This window comes from Dasypus novemcinctus, chromosome 12 (assembly GCF_030445035.2).
Source record: "Dasypus novemcinctus isolate mDasNov1 chromosome 12, mDasNov1.1.hap2, whole genome shotgun sequence".
NCBI lineage: Eukaryota > Metazoa > Chordata > Mammalia > Cingulata > Dasypodidae > Dasypus > Dasypus novemcinctus.
In genome coordinates this window covers 37,388,231-37,394,756 of record NC_080684.1, presented here as the reverse complement: position 1 = coordinate 37,394,756, position 6,526 = coordinate 37,388,231, and the positions used below count along the sequence as shown (strand labels likewise).

Here is a 6,526-nt window from a genome sequence, read left to right as displayed (position 1 = left end):
GCTTTTGTTTATCTGGGACTATATATATATATATATTTTAGGTACCGGGGCTGGGGATTGACCCGGGACCTCACACATGGGAAGTCAGTGCTCAACCACAGAGCCACATTGGTTCCTCTGGGTCGTTTTTTTTTTTTTCATTTGTTTTGCTTTTTGCCTGTTTCTGTGGGTTTTTTTAGGAGGTACCAGGGACCGAACCCAGGACCTCCCATGTGGGAAGCAGGCACTCAGTTGCTTGAGTCACATCCACTCCCAGTCACATCTACTCCCTCTGCCTCATTTTTGAAAGAAAGTCTTGCCTGATGTAAAATTCATGACTGGTAATTGTTTTCTTTCAGCACTTTAAATACTTTATACTATTGTCTTCTTGCCACCATGGTTTCTGATGAGAAATCAGCATTTAATCTTATCAGGATTCCCTTGTACAGAGCACATTGATTTTTTTTTTGCAGCTTTCAGGACTCTCTCCTTATCTTTGGCATTGGACAGTCTGATTACTATGTCTTAGGGTATAGTTCTCTTTGATTTTTTCCTGTTTGGGGTTTGTTGAGATTCTTGAATGCAAATATTCATATCTTTCATAAAATTTGGGGGGTTTTCTGCCATTATTTCTTTGAATATTCCTTCTGCCACTTTCTCTCTTTCTTCTCCCTCTGGGACTCCATTAAGACATATAATAGTTCACTGGATGGTGTCCCGCAGTTCTCTTAGTCTCTATTCCCTCTTTTTTACTGTTTTCTTTCTGCTCCTCAGCTTGAAGCATATCCATTGTCTTGTCTTTGAGATCACATGTTCTTTATTCTGCCATCTCAATCTGCTGTTGAAACAGTCTAGGGAGTTTTCATTTCAGTTATTGTGTTCTTCAACTGCAGTATTTCTGTTTGGTTCTTATTGAGAATCTCAAAAAGATTCACATATGGTTTATTCATTGTTTTTCTCATATCCTTTGCTTCCTTCTCCATGTTTTCCTTTATTCCTTGAGCAAATTAAAGATCTCTCTTTTTTTTTTTTTGAAATGCATTACTCTATTTCCTCATTAGGCAGCTATACATTATAAACCTAAGAATGTGACAGTTACGTTATTTCTTTAGTAAGTCCCAAGTCTTTCAGGAGCATTCCTGAAGACTACAGCTTGACAGAGTCCTGAGGTATCAAATATTAAAGCTTTCTTCACAACCACAAGTTCCTGTGGTGTTTGGGTTATTGAACACAAACTCCCTGGATAATTTGTCTTCTACATAGTCCATTTCTGTTCCTAAAAGTGTTAGCTGTGCTTTCTTTCTTTCTTTCTTTTTAATGATTTATTTATTTATTTATTCCCCCCCCACCCCCCGGTTGTCTGTTCTCTGTGTCTATTTGCTGCATCTTCTTTGTCTGCTTCTGTTGTTGTCAGTGGCACGGGAATCTGTTTCTTTTTGTTGCATCATCTTGTTGTGTCAGCTCTCCGTGTGTGTGGTGCCATTCCTGGGCAGGCTGCACTTTCTTTCACTGGGCAGCTCTCCTTACGGGGTGCACTCCTTGTGCATGGGGCTCCCCTACGTGGGGACACCCCTGTGTGGCAGGGCACTCCTTGCGCACATCAGCACTGCGCATGGGCCAGCTTTTTGATGAACACTCCAACTCCATCTTGAACAATGTCTTCATCAGGATCTCCTTTTGTCTTCCTATAATCTGGAGTATAAGAAAGGCCATTACAGCCCCTGGTTTGACTCGAACTTTCACGCCTAGGTTTTCAGGCTTATCTTTAAGAAGCTGTTTTGGGAAATGGATGTGGCTCACCCAATTGGGCTCCCCTCTGCCACATAGGAGGTCCAAGTTTCCATGCCCGGGGCCTCCCAGTGAGGGCAAGCTGGCCCCTGCAGAGTGCTGGCACATGTGGGAATGTCACCCCGTGCAGGAGTGCCGCCCTGCATGGGAAAGCCGCCCAGCACGGGAAAGCCGCCTTGCGCAGGAGAGCCAGCCAATGCAGAGAGCTGGTGCAGCAAGATGATGCAACAAGAGACGCAGAGGAGAGAAAATAAGACAACAAAGCAGAACAGGGAGTTGAAGTGGCGCAAGAGAGTATTCACCTTCCCCCACTCTGGAAGGACCCAGGATAAGTTCCCAGAGCCGCCTAAGAGAATACAAGCAGACACAGAAGAACACACAGCGAATGGACACAGAAAGCAGACAACAGGGGAACCAGGGGAATGGGGAGGAGAAATAAATAAAAAACAAATCTATTTTAAAAAAGAAGCTGTTTTACCTTGTTTATTGTTGAGGTGTCATGTTGTGTTCATTCACAGTAGGTAGAATGCTTGATTAGCATTCAGCTGCGAGCACCTTCCCATTATTTTGCTTAGTTCACTCATGTTGACATGATCTGGTACAAGGAACTTGCCTTTATCCAGTAGAGGAAGCTGCTTCTCACCCTTGTATCTTTCTATCATTACTGGGATTTTGGTAGGATGCTGCTCTGAGATGTCGGACATCTTCTACTCTTTGTTCAGAGATATGGCACTGCTTGAAAGTCTGCTTAAGATGATACTGCAGAGCACAGGGCCTGTGGCAGGTGATGCTGAAGGGCCCAGCTCTGGAGTCAGTGACAGCAAAAAATCTGTCTCTGATGATAGTCATTTCCCTTATCCAGCAGCATTCTTTTAATCTTGCTTTCTCCATTCCACGTTAGCTTTCTGTTTTAATCTCTACGGTACTAGTTATATATATCACACATGTAATTTTTTTCTTGCAACATCTATTAAAGATAATTTTTTAAGTCTTTTTCTGGTAAGTCCAAACTCTGGTCCTCTTTCACAATGGTTTCTAGATTTATATCTTGTTTTCTTTGGATGAGCTATCATTTCCTATTTCTCTGTTTGTCTTGTAATCTTTTGTTGTGCACTCTTTATTTTAACCTTTTAAAGTGTTATCTCTGGGATTTAGTCCCTGAGCTGTCTGTTCTTAAAGTTTGTACCATGGGAAGTGGACTTGGCCCAGTGGTTAGGGCGTCTATCTACCACATGGGAGGTCCATGGTTCAAACCCCGGGCCTCCTTGACCCGTGTGGAGCTGGCCCATGCGCAGTGCTGATGCGCGCAAGGAGTGCCCTGCCACGCAGGGGTGTCCCCCTCGTAGGGGAGCCCCATGCTCAAGGAGTGTGCCCCGTAAGGAGAGCCGCCCAACGTGAAAGAAAGTGCAGCCTGCCCAGGAATGGCGCCGCACACACGGAGAGCTGACACAACAAGATGATGCAACAAAAAGAAACAGAGTCCCGCGCTGCTGACAACAACAGAAGTGGACAAAGAAGAACACACAGCAAATAGACACAGAGAACAGACAACTGGGGCGGGGGGAAGTGGAGAGAAATTAATTAAATAAATAAATCTTTAAAAAAAAGTTTGTTCCAGCTAGTGATATGACAGAGATTGTCTTGAATGCCAGGAGCTAATCAAAACAAACAAACCAAGACAAAAAGTACATTTCACTGTCTTTGCAAATTGGCTCTGCTTTGGCTGGTAGTCTCCCTCAGAGCTTAGCCCTCCTATCAAAATCAGCCTGAGACAGATTCCTCTCTTCATTTTCTTCAAATAAGGAGTTGGGACCCCTACCCCAGCAGGCGTCCCCATGCCCAATGCCCAAAGGGTTGTGTGGCCAGTGCCCATTGTTGCCGAAGTCCCTAAAGCCACCGTGACCCTCAGAGGCCGACATTCTTCAGGCCCGCCTGCCACACGTCGCAGCCAGAGGACGTGGAAGCCTTGGCTGCCAATGCTGTCGTGTCACACGAAGAGGAACCGGACAGGGACAAACTGCAACCACTTGGGAAATGGCTGACTGTCCTGCCCTTGCTGGAACAGGTGGACAGGCCACTAAGGTCCCTGGCATGGGTGGGTCACTTCCCTTGACACGGCCCTTAGGAGGGGACGAAGAGGACGAATTGTATCGGCAATTGTTGGAGATCATCTTTTGGTACCTTCGGGAGCAGGCAATGGGCTAGGATGCAAAGCCCACGGTGCGGGGGGTTCTGAGGCCACTGGCACAGAGGCTTTGGAGACGCTTTGGTGGGTCAGGGAGGGTGTTCAATGCAACCATGACAGAGCCTCCCAAGGCATGTTTCAGGAACTGGACACCAGAAACAGATGGGAGCAGTCTGAAGAAGAAGAGGCGAGAACAACCCCTGGACTGACCAGAGCCCGTGTGCCACTGCATCCCCACATCCAGCGCCCACGTCCCGCCTCCACCACCACCAAGCCCAAGAGAAAGGCTGAAGGGGACGTTAAAGGAGATGAAGCCAAGGTAGAGGACGAAGCACAGAGAAGAACTGCCAGATTATCTGCTAAGCCTGCTCCTCCAAAGCCGCAACCCAGGCCTAAAAAGGCCCCTGCAAAGAAGGGACAGAAGGTACCCAAAAGGAAAAAGGGGAAAGGTGATGCTGGCAAAGATAGGAATAACCCTGCAGAAAACTGACATGCCAAAACAGACCAGGCATGCAAAACAGAAGGTGCTGGACATGCCAAGAGAAGTGTGTGCATTTTTGATAACTGTGTACTTCTGGTGACTGCACACTTTAAAATATTAGTTTTTTTATCAAGTTTTATAAAAATGCAGAATTTTGCTTTACTTTTTTTTCTTTTAATGTTGTTAGCACACAGACCACTTCATTGTTGTTTTGGGGGGAAGGGGCAAATGTCACTAGTAGAATGCCTCCAAAGCTGGGTTGATAGGGGAGAAAACACCTCTCCCCTCTAGTTTCGGGAGATTCCTCTTTACTCTCAGGAGAAGGGATTCCCTGACTTGATACACATTAGTCACCTTGGCACAGGCACCTTGTGGTGTGGAAAAACTAAAATTCATTTTTATGTCCTGTCTGCTCTGTCTCTGACTTCAGCACAGGCTTGACTCCCTTAAACCTAGAGACCTACTGGGGCCTAACCTCCCAAAATTGGTTACCAGGACGTCAGGGAATCTGGACTTTGCAGTGATGCCAGTCTTCAAAAGAGTAGCGATTCCTTTTTTCGATTGCGGATCTTCAAACTGATAATTCTGCCATTTTCATTTCCTGAAAGTCAGGGTCAGCTCATGAGAAGTTAAAAACATGCTAAGTGTGAAATGTCAACCCTTACTTTAAACTTACCCTGCTCAGAGCATCAAATGAAGACTTCATTGGGTTTCTCTTTTTGTTTGCTTTTTTTTTTATTTTTAATTTTTTATTGAAGTATATCATTCATACATGACTTCATTGGGTTTTATATTGGCTTTCTGATTTTGGTAGTCCATTGAAGAAGAGAGTTTGAAACTTGCTGTATACGGTTAACAGTCATCTGCCCATGTCTTGCCTGAAATACCAGGATTGTTTATGAAAAGTATCTTTAATAAAGCTGGATACAGTTTGGCTTGGGGAAAAAAACAAGAATGATGTCATACCTTTGTCTCCAGTGATGGTCCAAGCTTTTAGGGATGAATAACAAACAGGGACAGCGTGTGACTTATTTCTTTTGGTGCCATCATGGCCAAACACCTGAAGAGCATAAGCCAAGAAAGCTGCATTGAACCATTAGCAGAAAGTATCAGATATTCTCATAAGGACAAACTGGGATTGGCAAACCGAACAAAGAGGCTGGGATGCGTTTGTGGAGTTCTTCCATGTAGGTGCCCTAGAAGATGGCATCAGAAATTAGCAATTGGCTTTTGCTGGTATCTATTCAGAGCTAGTCTGACATATGTAAAACAATAGCCTTGAAAGTGCAATAACTGACTATTAACCAACTCCAGCCACCCAAACCACACTCTCTTACTGTGAAATTGAAGTTAGACTTCAAGCTGCCCAGGCTGTAACCTCTAAAAGTCCTACTCTAGCATCTTAGCAAGAAAATAAAGCGGGGGGTAGGGGGGTGGTGGTGGATGGGGGAGCAAGAGAATTATGGCTTAACAGAAAATAAATGCATGGAAAAGTAATTCCTATTATTTTTAAAAAAATATTTATTTTATTTTTCACTCTCCCTTCCCCCCCCCCCCCCATTGTCTGCTCTCTGTGTCCATTTGCTGTGTGTTCTTCTGCATCCGATAGCATTATGCAGTGGCACTGGGAAACTGTGTCTCTTTTCTGTTGCGTCATCTTGCTGTGTCAGCTCTCCATGTGTGTGGCACCACTCCTGGGTAGGCTGAGCTTGTTTTTTTCATCAGGGCAGCTCTCCTTGCACAGCACACTCCTTGCACATGGGGCACCCCTACGCAGGGGCACCCCTGCGCGGCACAGCACACCTTGCGTGCAGCAGCACTGCACATGGGCCAGCTTACCACATGGTTCAGGAGGCCCTGGGGATCAAACCCTGGACCCTCCATGTGGCAGGCAGATGCCCTATCAGTTGAGCCACATCTGCTTCCCAGTAAGTCCTACTATTATACCATGAGGAGTCACCATCTTGAAAAAACTAAGTTCCATTTCAACAACAAGCAAACTTTGGGAAGCCACAGAGAGGAGGACTTTTAGGTTTAGTGACAATGATATGGTGGGAAGACTTAATTTCTTGTCTAGAACAGAGGAGTGTCCA

The 6,526-nt window shown here is 45.2% G+C and overlaps 1 pseudogene; it reads left to right on the top strand.

The window, feature by feature from the left end:
• Positions 1 to 2,357: 2,357 nt before the first annotated feature.
• LOC131280699 (induced myeloid leukemia cell differentiation protein Mcl-1 homolog pseudogene) lies at positions 2,358 to 5,692 on the top strand (annotated as a pseudogene).
• The last annotated feature ends 834 nt before the right edge of the window (positions 5,693 to 6,526 follow it).